We start from the raw sequence: 21,722 nt of genomic DNA, 5'->3' as shown, positions 1-21,722 counted from the left end.
TTTAAACAGAGGCAATGATTCAATATAACTACTCATATAATCAACGAACCACTAAACAAATTCATAATCAACATAGTAATGACATTACAAACCACAATTAGAACAAAACCCAATTTCAAAAGAGAGGGAAAGGAATTAGTACCGACAGGGCAGCACGGTGGTGATTCCAATCGCCCAACATCACCGACAAAGCAACAACATCAAAACAGGGGAACACGAGCAACAACAACACGGCAGTACTAGCGGCGCATAACAAACGCGCGACGAGAGGAGAGAGAATTTCGAGGAGGAGAGAGAAACAAAGGCGACAGCAGCAACAAGACCCACGGTGGCTTGCGAGCAACACCGCCGCGACGAAATACGAACACAGGAGGGAGAGAGAAGAAAATGAGAACAACACCGTCGCTTGCTCGCGGCGGAGAGACGAGCCGAGGCTCCGGCGAGCTTGGATTCCGACGAGAACAAGGAGAGGAAACTGGGTTTCGGGTTTTCAGTCTTAGGGGTCGGGGTTTTGGGGGTTTGTTTTCACGGGAGAGAAAGAATGGTTTAAGCGGTGGGTTTCGATTTTGGTTTATCTTTCAACCGACAACCGATAGGCTTTGGGTTAAACAAATAAGGAAACCCAACTTAAAGGATTAGTTCCCACTTTAGGTAATTATGTTCAAACTAATTTTTTTTTAAAATTAGAAGCTAAAATACATTTTACAATAAAATCACGTTAATAAATAGCATGGAAAAATAAAAATCATAAATAGAATAATCTAACACATAATTTAATTAATAAATATCATTACCATTTAATAGATTCTTTTAAAAACAAGCCTGTTACATACTACCATCCTTATCAAAAGTTTCGTCCTCGAAACTTGCAAACAGTTATTTTCAGAAAATCAAAATCTCAAACTCACAAGTCATGAATGGCCAGCCTCCATTCTACCATCATCTTTCGGTTCTCTACTTCAACTTGATTCACGAAATCAAGGAGCAAAGAAAATCTCTACTTCGACTTGACTCGCAATATCAAGGAGCAAAGAGCAAAAGGGGCAAACTTGTTGGCATTGGATTTCAATCATCTCATTTGCAGAGATCTCGTTTGAAATTCATTTACTTAATCAAATCATATAAGTTTTCTCGAAATACGCATTCGAAATAAATAATATCATAAACAATCAAGTCATAACAAGATAACATTTTACACATAGCAAATATACACTCAAGTAATACTTATGCATATAAATGCATCCATATAGTACACGCATAAGCGCAAACACTCATACGGCTTGATTCATTTATACTGAATTCTTTAGTCAATCCATTAAACTAATTTTGCAACCCTTACACTATGATATGGAGATCACAGCGTGTCCAAAAACTACTCAAGCTCTGATACCACTTGTAACAGCCCGAATTCTCCCGACCAGCTTACAAAGGATTATGCACAGCGAAAGAGACTCTAGTCGAGGTAACTCGAACTATTACCATCACACTCACCGAACTACATCGGAGAGTGTGGGACTCAATTCCCAACTCTATTCAAATAAATTAACTATTATAACTATGCTCTGATTCTCAGACTCTATTCCCATGAAATTCTACAGAAAATCCGGCAGAATTTCCTTTGAAAATAGGACAACGCTAAAGCGAAAAATAATATGAACCTGTTACAATTTTAATAAATAAAATATTTTCAAATCCCAAAGCTCAACAATCTCAACGCTTTCGCGGAGCAACAACCAGCAGAGAATCAGGAGCACTTAGCTAGCGATTCTTAAATAAAGAAAATATGTTATAGAAATTAAACGATTAACTATTACAAATGGAGCGTCCTCACTTCAATAACGAATATAATACTGCATCATCTCGTATCAGCTTCAACTTGCAAAAGAATAACTCACGGCTTCAACATGAAACATTTAAGATACTGCCACCCACCAAGTGACAGGCCACAGAAATGACAAAACAACATACACACATCAGCAAAGCTGAGTACTAAACCGTAAACAAGAGTAACACATGCTTTGGTGGTTTTTTACTTGAAAACGACTCTCAACAGTTATCATGCTCAGATTAGTCACCCAAGTTATAATAAAGTATAACATTAGTCCTGTCGCACATATACATGCAATACCATCATTAAATTCATTTCATAGTACAAGTCGTTCATACAATTGCAAACATAATAAGGCGATTCCCACGGAATCACAACAGAGACACACTTCATAACTTTATTTAGTTACCTTTCAAGGTAATACGAATCTAAGTTGTTTACCATATGAGATACACATAACATACCTTATTTCCTTTAGTTGATTTCTTAATGAAATTCCACTTATACTTTCATATTCTATCAATCACTTTCTTATATTCTATAAACAACCTCTTATCAAGCAATAAATATCATAACTTCACTATAACGATTCCTTATCGGGAATCCACATAACAGATATGATTCCTTATCGGGAATCCAACATTAGTATCACTTACCAGGATATGCCTCCTTATCAGGAAACCAATATCGATATTCGTATTCATATACTGAATAAACATTCATGACTTACCTGAGAGAATTCCTTATCGGGAATCCAATATCAAATCAGCTTACCACCATATGATTCCTTATCAGGAATCATATATCGAAATAACTTTCATACGTTGAAATAACATTCCTTTTAACATGGGGAAAGAGAACGCGGCGGAGGAGACAAAGCTTACACTCCGACAGTGGGGTCGTCACCCAACCATTCACTTTACTTTTGGCCAATAACCGCGACTAGTCCGGAGTACATTTTTCCGCTGATTTCATCAGCCATCCACAGGTTTCACATTACCTGATATATCGCCCGATTATCGCCTCACAGAGCAATGGGCAAATTTCCCTGTGAGGCCCCCAAGGTTCACAGTCCATGGGGCACTGTTCATGTCACCTCATCCGTCGACTCAGACGAGGCTACTTTCCCCTTTTAGATTCCTTTCAATTATCGTTCATAACTCAATCATATCATTCTTGAAACTCATTCGATAGCTTTAGTAATTATAGAAAATTGTTGCATAACCAACCATACTAGAAGACTTCACTCTAGAAAACTATAATCACATGCCATCGTGCTTTCTTATGAATTTCAGTTCAGTGTACTTATGCAACTAGGTTCAACTCAATTTCAATCATAGAACTTCTAAATTACCACAACTCATAAGCAATCATATCTGGTCAATACCAACAACAATAGCAAATGGTCTCTCAACTAGAATTAACTAACAAAAGTTACTAAACCAATTCCATACAACGCATACTTTTGCGTATAGATAGTTCATATTCTTTTTCACTTCACCAATATCTATGTGGACTCATCTCAATAATGATAATAATGATTATCAAGCACCAACCAAACTGGCAATAGGTCTCTCACCTAGAATTAACTAGGGAGAGTTAACTTACACATCCCAACTTGAAGTTCCTAAGACAATATTGATATGAAGTAGTTACGATTAGCTAAATACTAATTACAAAATCAACGATGTGTCCACTCACAATACTGTACTCAATAATCACATAGGCCAAGTCCAATTCATGTCCTTAGAGTACTACTCAAACATATATTTGAGGCCTCTTTAAGGTATTTCATGACTTATAGTTACTACGTGGTTGAACTCAAGCACTAATATAAACTAGTAGATACTAATCTGATAATCCGACTTTATTACTTTACTCCATCTATAGTCATTAAACGGAAATTCTTTATGAAACACATCCTTGATACATTACTAGGTAAGCTAACTTCACTACTCTTCATACTATTACTAGTAATTAGTTAAAGCTCTCTTTAACTTCATGTGATATTACTAATTAAGTCAATCCACTTTTGAAGTCTAATTCATAACATACTCAACTCATTGAACAATTTCAATCAGATTATACACTCTTTTAGAAACTAACTCTTATAGTTCATCGGTACATTTTTAGCATAAACTTTCATCTAAATAACAGAACTTCATGGAATTCTATTCATCAATTTGAGAACATTCTCGTAATGGTTCAGACATTAACATAAGTTTAGCAAATTAATTCACAACTATTATAACATTTCATAACTCAATTCTATGATTCACTTTGCTAATTTTAATAATACCAATCTCCATTTCCACAATTAAAATACATTTAGGAAACCTAACTTAACTAAGTTTCTTAGTAGAACAAGCCAACCACTAATTCCAACATCAATTTATAATCGAGAAAATTAACTCATTATAAGAAAGTTAATTATGCTTTCGATATAACATCATTCATCACCAAAAGAAATCCCTAATCTATTATGGAACACTAATTAGACTTTCATAACATAAACTAATTATAAAACTCGGCATCTTAACATCAAGTTTATAACCAAGTGAAATTAAACCATCACTTACACTTATGAACCACCATCGAAATTACAACAAGAAAGTAAATTACAAAGCTTAATATGATTTTCTTTTCAAAACCCATGAACTAAACTATAACCTGGATTTATTTTGCAAAGAATCAAAGAAAGACTTAGGTGTTGTTAAAAATTTAGAACAATACAACACCACTAACACCGAACATCAACCACCATAACAAGAAACAACTACAACAATATCACCAACACGAACAATAATACTAAAGCCACACCAACAAGCAACAACACCACTTCCACCACGAACAATAACACCAACACCAATACAAAACCTCTCCACACACAACACAGCAACAACAACGCAGCCGCAACAACAACACAACAACAACAACAACAACAACAACAACAACAACAACAACAACAACACAACAACAACAACACCACTTCTGCCACAATAATAACAACATATCAACAACACCATTTGATTTCTAATTTAAACAGAGGCAATGGTTCAATATAACTACTCATATAATCAACGAACCACTAAACAAATTCATAATCAACATAGTAATGACATTACAAACCACAATTAGAACAAAACCCAATTTCAAAAGAGAGGGAAAGGAATTAGTACCGACAGGGCAGCACGGTGGTGATTCCAATCGCCCAACATCACCGACAAAGCAACAACATCAAAACAGGGGAACACGAGCAACAACAACACGGCAGTACTAGCGGCGCATAACAAACGCGCGACGAGAGGAGAGAGAATTTCGAGGGAGGAGAGAGAAACAAAGGCGACAGCAGCAACAAGACCCACGGTGGCTTGCGAGCAACACCGCCGCGACGAAATACGAACACAGGAGGGAGAGAGAAGAAAAATGAGAACAACAACGTCGCTTGCTCGCGGCGGAGAGACGAGCCGAGGCTCCGGCGAGCTTGGATTCCGACGAGAACAAGGAGAGGAAACTGGGTTTCGGTTTTCAGTCTTAGGGGTCGGGGTTTTGGGGGTTTGTTTTCACGGGAGAGAAAGAATGGTTTAAGCGGTGGGTTTCGATTTTGGTTTATCTTTCAACCGACAACCGATAGGCTTTGGGTTAAACAAATAAGGAAACCCAACTTAAAGGATTAGTTCCCACTTTAGGTAATTATGTTCAAACTAATTTTTTTAAAATTAGAAGCTAAAATACATTTTACAATAAAATCACGTTAATAAATAGCATGGAAAAATAAAAATCATAAATAGAATAATCTAACACATAATTTAATTAATAAATATCATTACCATTTAATAGATTCTTTTAAAAACAAGCCTGTTACACAAGTATAATATATGATATTATTGTGTGACTTTTATGTTTTGATATAATTGCTATGTATGACTAGTATAGCCCAAATTAAGTTAGAAAATACAATCTGCGTATCGTGATGCATTCTTGTAATTTTAAATACGATCTATGTATCGTTAAGTATTTTTGTAATTTATTTAATTTAGTTATTATTTAAATTATTTGATACTTATGTAATCCAAAGACGAACCCATCAAAAGAAGGGCCATGACTAAGGTGGATGGAGATCTATGAAGAGTCCAAGAAAGAGCCAATGATGCTTAGTTCTCAGGATTAAGGGCCATACTAGATCATTATATTTTTGTATTTTAACATTCTTTGAAATGCTTATAAGTTTATTGTATGTTGTTAATTGATGCACTAGAGTTCACTAAATCATAACAACATAATAAACTTAGGTCCTGTAAATATGAAGGTTTGTTTTTCCAAACATAAAGTAGTTATCAAACCCTTAATTAATAGTAATAGGTCATGCCTCCGCAGGGTATTATCATTAATTTAGGAATATAATGTAAAATTTTGAATTTTACAACTTAGTTTGGTTGCCCTTAACAAAATTATCAAAAGGGTTTTGAATTTTGAAGCAAGAGATAGTTAAGCATGCGATGTTTATCCATCTAAACAAGAGTTATAAAATGTTATATTTAGTAAAAGAGTTTACTTACCTTGATAATGTAACGTTTAGATAAGACCTCTGTCTGCTTAGTGTTACATGTTGATTGGATCTTGTAAATCACTTATTCATAGGGGACTTTAATTTTGAGTAGGTGATCAACCTAGAAACCTTTTTCATGTTTTAGGTTGTTTTATAAACATAAAATTGAACTTTGCTTTATTTTTCTGTCTGTAGATACCATGTCTAATAACAACAACAACAACTCCGGTTCCAACATTCGTCCTTTTCTCGAAAAGGACAAACTGAATGGTGAAAACTTCCTTAATTGGGAAAGGACCTTAAGACTCTTGAAACAATAGCCAAAAGTCTCGAAAAAAGGTTTGATCTTGAATTGAAATCACAAAGCACTAAATTAAGGTTCTTGAAACACTCTCTAGAGAAAACTAATAATAAAAACCAAGAAGAAGCTAATAATTCTGATTTTTTTCCTATTTATACAAGCCCTAAAACAATAGCCAAAAGTCTCGAAAAAAGGGCCCGTATTCATTAAAAAAACGCGTCTCGTCAGTCGCCCGATCGGGCCAAAGATGCCCGATGGCATCGGGCTCCAAAGCGGAGGAAAAAGCCAAAATTCGCAGACGCCCGATGAGATCGGGCTGACCCGCCCGATGACATCGGGCGGTCTGATAACATCGTAGGTGCAGCAGCTGGCATGGGCTCCCGACGTCGGGCAAGGTCGCCCGATCGGGCGGAAGACCGAATTACGACTGGGCGTCCGACGCCCGATCGGGCCCGCAACAGAATCATGAAAGCTATTTCTTCGCCCGATCGGGCTGGGCCGCCCGATCCTATCGGGCCGATCAGGTTATGCGCGTTCCTTGTTCTTCCTTTGCTCAAAGTCCCGGAAAGCATTCTCGAGATCTAGAAACTGAGCGTCCAACCTCTCTAATCCAGTGTGCAATCATATAAAGTAGGTAATATCTCCCTAAAACCTACAATCCAATACAAAACAGCAAACCACAACTAGATGGAGAGAGTTAGTACCAAATGGCTCCTAAGAGCACCATAACCATAACTTTTAGCACATAAATAGGGGAGAAAACTCTATATAAAATCATAATATCACTCGTTATGAGGTTTGAGGGTCGAGAGGACGTCTTAGATACCCAACTTCCTATTGTCACCGATGAATCAACTGAGGCAGACAAACATCGTGCTAAACAGGCTAATGATAAGTCTATACCAATCACTTGCTTAATGATAATAGCCATGTAGCCGAACCTCCAAAAGAGATTCGAAACCAAGGATGCCTATACGATAATGCAAGAAATGCAGGCCATGTTTAAAACTCAGGTCCGAGTTGAGCGGTATGGGACTAATAGAGATACTTGAATGTCACATGAAGAAGGTCAAGTTGTTGGCCCCCATGTTTTCGCAATGATGAGTCTTTTCGAAAACATGGAACGACTTGGATTCCCTTATAGGATTAAGTTGGCTACTGACATCATTCTCCAATCATTGCTTGACAGTTTCAATCAGTTCAGAATGACCTACAATATGAATGAGTCTGAAAAGACTTTGCAAGAGCTGCATGGATTGTTGGTCAATGCTGAGAGGAACACCCCTAAGATTGAACAAAAGAAAGAGGTTTTGATGGTTTAAAAGGGAAAGAGTTTCAAGAAGAAATGGGCAGGAAAGAAGGACAAATGCAAGCAATTTGCCGTTGTTTCTAAAAAACCTAAGCCAACCGCCAAGCCAAAGGTCGCTGCGGAAAGCAAGTATTTATGTTATAGACTTCAATTTGACACTGGAAGAGGAACTACCCGATATACTTGGAGGAAAAGAAGTGGGGCTTCCACTTCAGGTATTTATGTTATAGACTTCAATTTGACTTCTACTTCTTTATGGGTATTTGATATCGGTTGTGGTTCTCACATAGTTAATGATGTGCAGGGACTAAAAAGAAGTACTCCTTCCATTTCAAAATATAAGGCATTCACGCTATACGAAAATTTACTTGGACCACAAATATCTTTCATAATATGATAAATAAATTATAAAATTATACCATTGGATTTGTCTTCAAAAATACTATAATAACATTATTTTTTAAAATTTTCTATCAACATATTGAGAGTAATTAATGGTCAAAGTTCAACTACGAACATCGTGTGTGCCTTGTATTTTGAAACGGAGGGAGTAGGAAGCTGGTAAAAGGCGAGGTAGAGCTGCGCGTTGGAAATGGAGCACGAGTTGCTGCACTAAATAATTGTTATTTTGTTCCTGCAATAACTAAGAACATAACTTCTGTTTCAGTTTTTGATTCTGAAGGGTTTTATTTTGAAATAAAGAATAAGTGTTGTTCCATTTCTTACAATAATATGTTCTATGCCAATGCTAAATTGATAAATGGCTTATATGTGCTTGATAGGTCATTACCAGTCTATAACATAGATAGCAAGAAACAAAAATCAAATGATTCCAACCTAACCTACATTTGGCATTGTCGAATGGGTCATATAAACCAAAAGCATATTCACTAGTTACAAAAGGATGGTGTAATTCCATCACTTGATTTCGAATCATTTGATGTATGTGAATCATGCTTAATGGGGAAGATGATAAAATCACCATTTACTGGAAAAGGTGAAAGGGCCAGCGATCTTTTAGGACTCATACATACAGATGCATGTGGTCCTATGAGCACAAAGGCAAGGGGAGGGTTTAATTACTTCATTACCTTCACTGATGATTTGAGTAGATATGGATATGCCTACTTAATGAAACATAAGTTGGAATCTTTTGATAGATTCAAAGAGTTCCAAAGTGAAGTACATAATCAACTTGGTAAGACAATAAAAGCACTACAATCTGATCGTGGTGGTGAGTATTTGAGCCAACAATTTGATGATCATCTAAAGAGATGTGGAATTCTTTCACAATTAACTCCACCAGGAACACCACAGTTGAATGGTGTATCTGAAAGGAGGAATCGAACATTGCTAGATATGATTCGATCAAATGATAAGTCTTGTCGATCTTCTAATTTCTTTTTGGGGATATGCTTTCGAAACTACTGCACATACACTAAATAGGTGCCCGTCAAAGGCTGTAGAAAAGACTCCATATGAGTTATGGAATGGAAAACCTCCAAACCTGTCTTTTCTTAAAATCTGGGGATGTGACGTCTATGTAAATCAATTACTATCAGAAAAACTTGCACCCAAGTCAGATAAATGTCTCTTTGTGGGATACCCAAAAGAGACAAGGGGTTATTACTTCTATAACCATCAAGAGAACAAAGTGTTTGTTGCTCTTGATGATGTCTTTCTTGAAAAGGAATTTGTTTCGTGAAAGATAAGTGGGAGTGAAATAACACTCGACGAAATTCAGAACCTACTACCTACAAACAAGCTTTGATGAGTCCAGACTCAGGCCATCAAATCTGAGTTAGACGCCATGTCTGAGAATAGAGTTTGGACCCTGGTTGACTTGCTTGATAAGGTTAGCCCTATTCGTGACACCCCGTATTTTTATATTATTAGTAATTATTTATATTATTTTAGTTTAAATAATTTAAAATATATTTTATCAAACATATATTTTTGTTTCTCATTTGACTTTGTCTTAGAAGTGGTAAAAACAAACTCCTCAGTTTACTAGATTAAGTTAGAACCCAAAACCTATCATATTAGTATTATAGGGAGAAATAAAATTAGAAATATAAAAGAATGAAAGCAAACGAAAGAAAACAAAACAAGGAAAAAAGAAAAAAAAAATAGAACTTGGAACTCAAAACCCACGATTTTGTTTCTTTTCCTATGTACTCCTTCCTTCTTTCATTTTCTTCTCCAATTTATTGCCTCCATGGCTCCATCAAATTAAATCTACAAAAATTCTATCAATCATCATCATACACCAACCATCATTAAATCAACCTGGATTCATCATCTCTCGATTTGTGGATTTGTTTTTGAAGAAGAAAAATTGTGTTCTTGGGCTTGCGTTTCGGGTTGAGAAAGTCAGATCAAATAAAAGATTTTTGGGTTCTCTTACAGTGTAATTTTGCTCTCATTACTTCCCCTAATCAATTCAGATTCCTTGTCATTATTTAATTTCAATTTTGGCTTAATTTCGAATTAGAATTTTGTTAGTTTAGGGTTCTGGGGTTTTTGATTATGAGTGTTGGGTGTAGCTTGATTGAAAGGAATTTTGCTTATTAATAATGAGTTTATCAACAAGAACTATAACTCGTAGGAATTACAGGTCAGATTCGTAATTTGTGTTTTTCGTCCGTTATGGGCGTTTATAGCCAAAATACTATTTCACAAAAGTTGTTTGTATGGAAATTTCACCGAAGATAGGCTCAAGAAATGTTTCAGTTGGACTTCATAGGAGAAAGTTATCCCTATTTTAAGTTTCTGCTCAAATTAAACATAATGCATGTTATTTTCATGTAGTTAGTAGTATTTACAGTTTGACTTTTGTTGACTTTGGCTTATTCTTTTTGGCTTAAATTTACAGTGAGTTGTTTTGAAAGGTAGTCAAGGCTCATTAACTAGGTTATGTCGTTTATGTGTAAACTATGTAAAATATTGTCAAGTGATTTATACCATATTATATTATATTGTAGATCGCGGGTTCGTAGAAGAACCCTTTTTGACTTGTAATTGAGATTGGTTGACAGTGGTTTGCTAATAAGGTACGATTTCATACTAAGCTTGTACATATTATACAGAAAGTATTTCATGTTAATTTGTGATTTATATTGAGTTCGGAATCGTTTTTACGATGCTATTTATGGAGCTTTTAATTGTTTTGACGATGTTTATATCAAAATAATTTATGAGATTATTTAAGATATTATTAAAAGGAGGAAGTTCCTCGTGAGACAAGTTTGAGTTTTTTAAATGGAGGAAGTTCCTCGTGAGACAAGTTTGAGATAATCAAAAGGAGGAAGTTCCTCATGGTTATTAAGTTTGTATAAATTGTGGGGTTGTCGGTAAGCGGTATTCCTCGAGTATGGAAGTATGTTGAGTTAACTGTGTCTCAACAGTTTATTTTAGTAGTTGGGAGTATATTGATCAACACTCTTGCCATTCTTCTTCCTTCTTGATACATTATCAAGTTAGGGGTATGCATGCTAGGGACTTTGGTGTTTACCTTATCTAGTGAGTCTAGCTAGCTCATTAGAATTTTATTACTTCCTACTCAAAGATTTCAAAGGAGTTATATTTGAAAGTTTTACAAAATGGTTTAGAAAGAAAGTAAAGTGGATTTGAATTATTGAAGGTTGTCTATTATACTCATGTTGAATGTTATACAAGTAAAATGATTTTTGTGGAATATTATATATGTATTCCACCTACACATTGGATAGTTCAAAGTTGTTATTGGTATGAAATCTTGCTCAGTCTTTTGGCTGATATTACATGTCTTCAATGTGCAGGGCTTGATGGTGACTAGCTTATATTGGGGTAAGAGTGTTGACTTCACCTAGATGTAGATTTATTAAAGTTCAGACTTCCGCTGCAATAGTTTAGAATTATGGTTTGTTATAGGAGTGTATTAACTAATTACAATTTCTTTTAGTTGTAATAGTTAATAATTAATTGATGTATTAGTAGTAGTACCTTTCGCCTTGCTGTTATTAAATGTTTAATAACCGCGACATAACAACTCTTGAACTGTCCATGATTTGTATTCTAATATGTTTTCTAAAAAAAGTGGAAATTCAGGGTTATTACAGTTGGTATCAGAGCAAATGGTTCGAATTTGTGGCTAGAGTCTGTAGTTAGTTGATCTTAGAGTGTTCTATAAGGATTAGCCACCAGTTTAGTGCTAAGATGTAGGGACTTAGGTTAGCCTTAGAGGTTAACCTTGAGTTGTTGTTTAGGATTGTAACCTAGAGTTTTGACCATCGCTTTAGAACCTATCGGGATCTCCAAATTCCTTTGATTATTTTGAAACTATGTTTTAGGAGAAAGTATCTCTCCCTACGTGGATTGTTCATCACCATCAAGACCACCAGTGGCGGGGGTGCATGTTAATGATGAAGAATAATTTTACGAAAGTTTTAATCATTGTCTTGATTGGAAGTTGTATCCATCCCTACCTCGAGGTAGATTTTTGTGACCTAGCAGGTTGTTCTTAGAGTTGTAGGCTTGAGGTTGTGACCTTAAGTAAGACTAAATAAATAAAAGTATTAAAATTTGAAAAGTCGAGGTAAGATTGAGATTTGGGAAGTAAGGGATTACATGTAGTTGTTGTTGATCCTTCTTATGTGGATGTTTGACTTGATAAAGTTAAAGAGTTTGGTAAGTGTGGAACTAGTTGAGTTTCATGTTTGACTCTAGTTCAGTTGTGCTTGCTTCCATGTTTGGAATGATTGGCAAGTAAAGGTAAACCATTTTGAGTATATCCTTGTTTGGGTTGTGATTTTAAGTTGGTGCGTAGTCGAAAGTTTGTTAAAATAAGCTCAAGTTTGAGTCGCATAATGCAAAATTTAGTTCCATTTGTTTAAAGGAACTCTAAGGTGACATTCCGTCTTGATGTTAATTTCTATCCTCACCTATTTCATTTAAGTATTAGCTCGCCAATTTTTATGTTCGCATTAGGACGAACTATTATAGTGGATAAGGATGAGCCTTATTCCATTCAAAGTGACACTCCTTTTTTTTTATATTTGCTCTTGTGTGTCTTGTGGTGTTTGACCCACCCACCTCCCGTACTTTGTCCATCTTTTAGCCTTGAGAATGTTTAGTGATTAACTACTTGATTCTTGAATTACAAACTGATTGAGTTGCGTGATGGCATGCACGAATTGTAGTTGGTGTGAATTGTTAATTGAAAACCTTATAGGGAAGGGTTTGATTATGTCTTGGATATGCTAGTCTTGTTCACTAAGTTAGTGTATGATTGGGTGTTGAGGCTATAACAAGAGTTGAAACTCGAGTTATTAGCTCTCTTGGTCATGCCTATAGTGTGTGAACGGTTTATGATGTGTTATGAATGTGTGTTAGTTTTGAGACATAGTGTAAAAAGGAATTTTATATAAAGTAAGCTTTACTTTCATGTAAATAGAGCATATCATTTTCTGTAGTATCTTAGTAGCTCGATTTGGCACTGTTTGGCCAACGACTAAGTTACCCTACCAAAGACTATGTCAGATTGTTCAATTTGTTTATGTAGCGTGTGAAAGTGATTTAGACACGTTTCGATTAAGGTTGTGGATTCATTCTCGAATCGATATAGAAATGGTTTTTCTACAACGATTTGAGTTAATTTTGGAAAAGTTAAGAGCACGTTTTTGAAAAAGTTTTGAAAGGGGGAAAGTCTCCCATAGATTGTGAGCCTTGAAGGTCTTTTAATGAAGCTTTCTACCGCTCTTTAATATGTTTTAAATGTTACCAAGTAATAGGAGATTTGGTGTCTAGTAAAGAATATTTGAAATCGTGTTATGTGCTTTAAACTTGTTTGAGTTTTGACCCAACTAAAGTGGATAGTTAGATGGCCAGCCCCATGGTGGAGGTTTCAAGCCTCCATGCCCCACTGTCATGACTATGAGTCAAACCAATGCCGGAGATTTTAAAGTTCTCCTTTGTTGTCAGGATTATGTTCAACCCCATTGTTAGAGGTTCCAAGCCTCATAACCTAGTACTGAAAATACATGCCTTATTATTTGGATTGATTGGATCCCCGACAGGAAATTGCTTTAAAGGGATATAGTTTAGCATGTTGTTACTTCGTGCTATGAATGTTTATGGGTTAAGGCTCTGCCCAATGTTGATGCGACCATCAAAGTATTTTGTTTTGCCATTTGTGGTATGCCTTGGATATTGTGAGTGTTATAATAACTTCAAGTTAAAGTTGTAGTTGTCGACTTGTGAATTGTTATATATATATATATATACATATATGTATATATATATACATATATGTATATATATATACATATATGTATATATATATATATACATATATATATATACATATATATATATGTATATATACATATATATATATACATATATATATATATATGTATATACATATATATATATATATATACATATATATATATATATATACATATATATATATATATATATTAGGCGAGTACGCCCAACCATGTAATGGTGAGTTCATATTGTATGAGTCTTTACATCTATTATTTTTAGAAGAAAAATAGTACTCTTGATTCGGATTATTTGTTGCTCCGCGAAAGCGTTGAGTATTGGATTTGGAAATGCTTTTATGTATTGTGATTGTAACAGGTTTAGAACACCTTTTCTCATTTCGAGTTGTCCATTTTACAAAGGACACTCTACCGGATTTTCGAGAAAATCCTGTGTTATTATTAAAGCGCTTGTGCACCATAGTGTAGTTTTGAATTGAATTCCACACTCTATGACATAGTCCAACGAGTGTGACGATAGCGGTTCAGTTTAGCTCGACTTAGATGATTTCCCGTCATGTCTAATCCTTAGTAAGGGAGTTGATTCCTAAGTTTATCGGTCCATATGTGATCCATGAAAGGATAATTGATTGTATTTGTAACGTATTCCATGTTTTGTAGTTACAACATTGTATTAGTAACTCTTCACATGGTGTTAGTTCGAGTTCTAGTTCAGACTCTAGACCAATAGATCCGTAAGACCCGTAGCATTGGCAAATTGATAGTAAAGGTTTTGTGGTCAAACCATAGCATGAGGAACTACTCGTAAGACTGAGGATGTCATGTGTTTTATGTATCCTCATCTCTTATGTATGTTAGTTACGAGGGCGTAGCTTCCTTTTTTTTGGGGGGGGGGGGTGTAGATTTCGTGCCAATTGTGTGTTTGGTGCTAAAAGTTGTTATGATTTCATATATGATGTATACCTTAATGTCTAAAATATACATAATTTGTGTATGATTAGAAGTTTTATGGTAAAGTTTTATGGCAAACCTTGTAATATGTTGCATGTTTTTACTTCTTGTAGTATGAACATTTTAGGTTAAATGGTTGTATGTCTACAAGGGTGATCAAATGAATTGATCTATGAGGTGTTGGTTCTACTTGTTATGGTATGAATATATTAGTTGGAATGATGGTTTGGTTATAAAGGTGATCAATTGAATTGATCTATGAGAAAGCGAATTAATTGACGGAGATGTTCTTCGGAATGATTTCGTTGTTGGAGATGTTATCCAGAGTGATAGTAGTTGGTTAACCTATAGAGTTACAGAGCTATTTTTAGAAACAAGAGTATAAGTTTGATCATTTAAGTAATACTTTATGTTTCGGGACAAAACTTATTTTAAGAGGGATAGATTGTAACACCCCGTATTTTTAGACTGTTTAGTAATTATTTATATTATTTTAGCTTAAAATAATTTAAAATATATTTTATCAAATATATATTTTTGTTTCTCATTTGACTTTGTCTTAGAAGTGGTCAAAACAAACTCCTAAGTTTACTAGGTTAAGTTAGAACCCAAAACCTATCATATTAGTATTATAGGGAGAAATAAAATTAAAAGTATAAAAGAAAGAAAACAAAAAAAAAAACTGGAAAAAAGAAAAAAAAATATAACTTGGAACTCACAACCCACGATTTTGTTTCTTTTCCTCTATACTCCTTCCTTCTTTCATATTCTTCTCTAATTTGTTTCCTCCATGGCTCCATCAAATTAAATCTACCAAAATTCCATCAATCATCATCATACACCAACCATCATTAAATCAACCTCGATTCATCATCTCTCGATTTGTGGATTTGTTTTTGAAGAAGAAAAATTGTGTTATTGGGCCTACGTTTAGGGTCGAGAAAGTTGGATCAAATAAAAGATTTTCGGGTTCTCTTATAAAGTAATCTTGCTCTCATCACTTCCCCTAATCAAGTAAGATTCATTTTCATGTTTTAATTTCAGTTTTCGCTTAATTTTGAATTGGTGTTTTGTCAGTCTAGGGTTCTTGAGTTAAATTAAATTGGGGGTTTTGTATTACGAGTGTTGGGTTTAGCTTGATTGAAAGGAATTTTGCTTTTTAATAATAAGTTTATCAACAAGAACTATAACTCGTAGGAATTACAGGTCAGATTTGTAATTTGTGTTTTTCGTCAGTTAATGGGTGTTTTTAGCCAAAAAACGATTTCCCAAAAGTTGTTCGAATTGAAATTTCACCGAAGATAGGCTCAAGAAACGTTTCATTTGGAGAAAGTTAATCCTATTTTAAATTTCTGGTGAAATTAAATATAATGCATGTTATTTTCATGTAGTTAGTAGTATTTACAATTTGACTTTTGTTGACCAATTTGACTTTTGTTGACTTTGGTGTATTCTTTTTGGATTAAATTTAAATTGTGTTGTTTTTAAAGGTAGTTAAGGCTCATTAACTAGGTTATGTCGTTCATGTGTAAACTACGTAAAGTATAGTCAAGTGATTTATACCATATTATATTATATTGTAGATCGCGGGTTCGTAGAAGAACCCTTTTGACTTGTAATTGAGATTGGTTGACAATGGTTTGCTAATAAGGTAAGATTTCATACTAAGCTTGTACAGATTATTACTAGAAAGTATTTCATATTGATTTGTGATTTATATTGAGTTTGGCATCGTTTTTACGATGCTATTTATGGAGCTTTTAATTGTTTAGACGATGTTTATATCAAAATAATTTATGAGATTATTTAAGATATTATTAAAAGGAGGAAGTTCCTCGTGAGACAAGTTTGAGTTTATTAAAAGGAGGAAGTTCCTTGTGAGACAATTTTGAGATAATTAAAAGGAGGAAGTTCCTCATGGTTATTAAGTTTGTATAAATTGTAAGGTTGCCGGTAAGCGGTATTCCTCGAGTATGAAAGTTTGTTGAGTTAACAGTGTCTCAACAATTTATTTTAGTAGCTGAGAGTATATTGATCAATACTCTTGCCATTCGTCTTGATTCTTGATACGTTATTAAGTTAGGGGTAGCATACTAGGGACTTTGGTGTTTACCTTATCTAGTGAGCCTAACTGGCTCATTGGATTTTTATCACTTCCTACTCACAGATTTCAAAGGAGTTATATTTGAAAGTTTTACGGAATGGTTTAGAAAGAAAGTAAAGTGGATTTGAATTATTGAAGGTTGTCTATTATATTCAAGTTGAATGTTGTATAAGTGAAATGATTTTTGTGGAATATTATATATGTATTCCATATGCACATTGGATAGTTCAAAGTTGTTATCGGTATGAAATCTTGCTCAGCCTTTTGGCTAATATTACATGTCTTCAATGTGCAGGGTTTGATGGTGACTAGCTTATATTAGGGTGAGAGCATGGACTTCACCTAGATGTAGATTTATTAAAGTTAAGACCTCCATTACAATAGTTTAGAATTATGGTTTGTTATAGGAGTGTAATAATTAATTACATTTGCTTTTAGTTGTAATACTTAATAATTAATTTATGTATTAGTAGTAGTACCTTTCGCCTTGCTGTTATTAAATGTTTAATAACCGCGGCATAACAACTCATGAATTGTCCATGCTTTGTACTCTAATATGTTTTCTAAAGAAAGTGAAAGTTCAGGATTGTTACACTATTGGATGCAAGTGGGTGTTCAAATTGGAAACAGGCAAAGATGAAAATGTCTATGTCTACAAAAGGATTCAGGCAAATTCATGGTATAGACTATGATGATACCTTTTCTCTAGTAGCAATGCTTAAATCAATTCAGATACTTTTAGCGATTGCTGCATTTTACGATTAAGAAATTTAGCAGATGGATGTCAAAATTGTATTCTTGAATGGATTCTTGAATGAGGATGTGTACATGACACAACCTGAAGGTTTTGAGGATCCTGAAAATCCTAAAAGGGTTTACAAGCTTCAGAGATCCATTTATGGATTGAAGCAGGCATCTCGAAGCTGGAATCTTCGGTTTGACGATGCAATCAAACAATTTGGTTTCATCAAAAGCGAAGAAGAATCTTGTGTTTACAAGAAGTTTAGTAGGAGCAACTTAGTCTTCTTGGTTCTATATGTAGATGACATACTACTCATGGGAAATGACATACCAATGTCTGAGTCAGTCAAAGAATGTTTGAAAAGTTGTTTCTCTATGAAGGACCTTAGAGAAACTGAGTACATACTGAGAATTAAAATCCATAGAGATAGGTCTCGAAGGATGATTGATGGGAATTGAGAGCTTGTGTAATCTATTACTATATTTACTACTTTACTAGGAACGTATTATTCTAAGTTGGTTTGAAGTAGACATTTTTAGTGTGTTTGGTTTTAAGTACTTATTTATTTATTATATTAAAGTATGAAATTTAGTTATATGTTTTCCGCTGGAAAATTGGAATAAGCCGATACGTTATCACACGGGTGATAATGTTTTGGTAATAATCTATGTTTTATATTGAAAACATATTACTGAAAAGGGAATTGGGGTGTTACAGACATGTTCTTAGTCTATGGGGACAAAGTGAGTTGGTTGTTGAAGGTTATACTGATGTGAGCTTCCAAACCGACATGGATTAGGACATATAGCATTCAGATGTCCTAATAAGAAGGTGGTTACTTTGATGGAGTACAACGAGTATCAAGGAGACGAAGAGGAGGATATAGAGGAGTATGATATGGAATAGTAGGGAGACACAAAGGAGGATAAGTATTGGTCTTGATGAAGGTGAATGCCTGGTGGTTAGGAGAGCCTTAAGTGGAGTTGTAGATCACGAAGAACTAAGGCAAAAAGAGGCAATCTTTCACACAAGGTGTGCCATTCGAGCAAATATACTTTGATAATTGATGGAGGAAGTTGTACCAATGTTGCTGCTCAAACAATGATTAACAAGCTCAAACTGCTAATCTCGCTTCATCCACGCCCCACTTTAATTCAATGGCTCAACACAAGATGTTAAGGATTATGACATATAGCATTCAGATGTCCTAATAAGAAGATGGTTACTTTGATGGAGTACAACGAGTATCAAGGAGAAGAAGAGGAGGATAATGCGGAGTATGATATGGAATGGTAGGTAGACACAAAGGAGGATAATTATTGGTCCCGATGAAGGCGAATGCCTGGTCGTTAGGAGAGCCTTAAGTTGAGTTGTCGATCACGAAGAACTAAGGAAAAATGAGGCAATCTTTCACACAAGGTGTACCCTTGGAGCAAATATTTGCACTTTGATAATTGATGGAGGAAGTTGTACCAATATTGCTGCTCAAACAATGATTAACAAGCTCAAAATGATAATCTCGCTTCATCCACACCCCTATTTCATTCAATGGCTCAATCAAGGTAAAGGTATACAAGTCTCAAATAGTGCACTTTTATCATTTAGCATTGGTAGTTATAAGGAGGAGCTTTGGTGTGATGTGATACATATGAATGCATGCCATGTGTTCCAAGGCCGTCCATGGTTATTTGATAGAAGAGTGATACACGATGGTTATAAGAATACCTATTCCCTAACCAAAGACCACAAAGAGATCACCCTTAACCCAATTCTTTCCTATCCAAATTCGAATATGTGGGGGTGATGAATGGCTTGTTATAACCTTTGGTTTGTCCAATGCACCTAGTACCTTCATGCGCATAATGAACCCAACTATGATACCCTATACTGGATGTTTTGTTGTTGTTTATTTTGTTGATATCTTGATGTAGAGCAAGAGTGAGCAAGAGCATGCCAAACACTTTTGAGAAGTCTTCGAACTGTTAAGAAAGGAGTGCTTGTATGGTAACTTAGAGAAGGGTCATTTCTTCTCGAGTTGTATGATTTTCCTGGGGTTTATTGTCTTAAGTGGTGGTTCAAGCTGATGAGAAGAAGGTACAAGCTATCAAGGAGTGGCCTACTCCTACGTCCATGCAACAAGCTCAATGTTTCCATGGATTTGCCTGTTTCTATAGGAGGTTTGTGTGCAATTTTAGTGCTATTAAGACCCCTATAACTGAACTCATGATGGAAGATGTTTGAGTGGAATGATCAAGCTCAAAAGGTGTAAAAAATCAACTCACTACTTCCCCTATATGAGTTTTGCCTAATTTTCATGATATTTTTGAGGTTAAATGTGATGCATCTTAAGTTGGCATTGGTGTTGTTCTTTCACAAAATGGGCGACCATAACCTACTTTAGTGAAAAGTTGAATGTGACTAAGAGGAAGTTCTCCAGTTATGATAAGGAGTTGTATGCATTGGCGCCATTACCTCATTGCTAAGGAGTTCATTCTCCAATCTGATCATGAAACCCTCAAGTTCATATAAAGCCAACATTTTGCAGCCACGCCATGCCAAGTGGGTGGAATTCCTTCAAAAATTCCATTTAACAATCAAGCACAAAGCAGGTAAGATGAATGAGGGAGCAAATGCACTTTCAAGGAATTACATGCTTTTATGTTCTTTAAATCTGAAAGTTGTTGGATTAGTGTTGTTGAAACAATGTTATAGAGATGATACAGATTTTGGTGTTATGTTTAAGAAATGTCATAATCATGTTGTTAGTGATTAATATATCTTGAAGGGATTTATTTTTAAAGGAAATCAATTGTGCATTCCAAGAACTAGTGTTCTTGAGTCCTTAATTACATAGTTCCGTGAAGGTGGCCTTGCGGGTCACCTTGGGATTGAGAGTACTACATCCCTAGTTTGTGAATACTTCTATTGGTCGAAACTAGCAAGGGATCTTGAGTTCTTAATCCAGAAATGGTTGGCTTAAAAAGCTAAGGGACATTTGCTGCCTCAAGGGTTGTACTTACCCCTTCCCATACCTCAATCTCTATGGGAGGATATGAGCTTAGGTTCATTGTTTGATTACCAAGAACTCAAAACCACAAGAATTCAATCATCGTGGGTGTTGATATGTTTTCCAAGAAAGACTGCACTACTTTGGGCCCAAGAAGCGTAGGGAATGAGCTCGACTGCTTCCCTTTCACAATTCTTTTTTTCAGTATCCGTTCTGCCAACATTCACTCCCGGAAATTCAAACAGGAAAAGAGGAATTTGAACCCCCGATCTGCTGTAGTCAACCTTAACGATTTGCTTGACTGGTGAGTCTATCGTCTCTGCGTCTTTCCCTTTTGAGGGATGCTCCTCAAGCCTTCAAATGCCGATCTTCGCTTGGGCATTCTCGTGAAGATCGATGTGAAGATATTCGATCCGAACCACACGGTTAAGCAGCTGAAAGAGAAGCTGCTGGGCATGGGCATCCTCACTGATGCTAAAGTTAGCCCCAATTACAACCAGTTCAACATCATGGTGGCGCTGGATTATGATCTAAAAGCATATAATTTTAATGTCGATTTACATATCTTTAAGGTACTTACTTTACGTTCTTTCAAATGCAAGTCTTGTTTGACGTAAGTTGATTGGGTTATCGCCTGAATCTAGGAGCTGATTTTTAACAGT

At 35.3% G+C, this 21,722-nt stretch overlaps 1 long non-coding RNA gene across 1 annotated transcript; it reads right to left on the bottom strand.

Moving 5' to 3' along the window:
• Positions 1 to 1,636: 1,636 nt before the first annotated feature.
• LOC130589434 (uncharacterized) lies at positions 1,637 to 5,245 on the bottom strand. Its single transcript, XR_008967101.1, has 2 exons — positions 5,008 to 5,245; positions 1,637 to 1,921 (listed from the first exon to the last, which is right to left on the bottom strand). It is a non-coding gene; the product is annotated as an uncharacterized LOC130589434 (long non-coding RNA).
• Positions 5,246 to 21,722: the final 16,477 nt, after the last annotated feature.

The sequence above is a fragment of the Beta vulgaris genome, chromosome 7 (genome assembly GCF_026745355.1).
Source record: "Beta vulgaris subsp. vulgaris cultivar EL10 chromosome 7, EL10.2, whole genome shotgun sequence".
In the NCBI taxonomy this organism is placed as follows: Eukaryota; Viridiplantae; Streptophyta; class Magnoliopsida; order Caryophyllales; family Amaranthaceae; genus Beta; species Beta vulgaris.
This window is presented reverse-complemented; position numbering and strand designations above follow the sequence as displayed.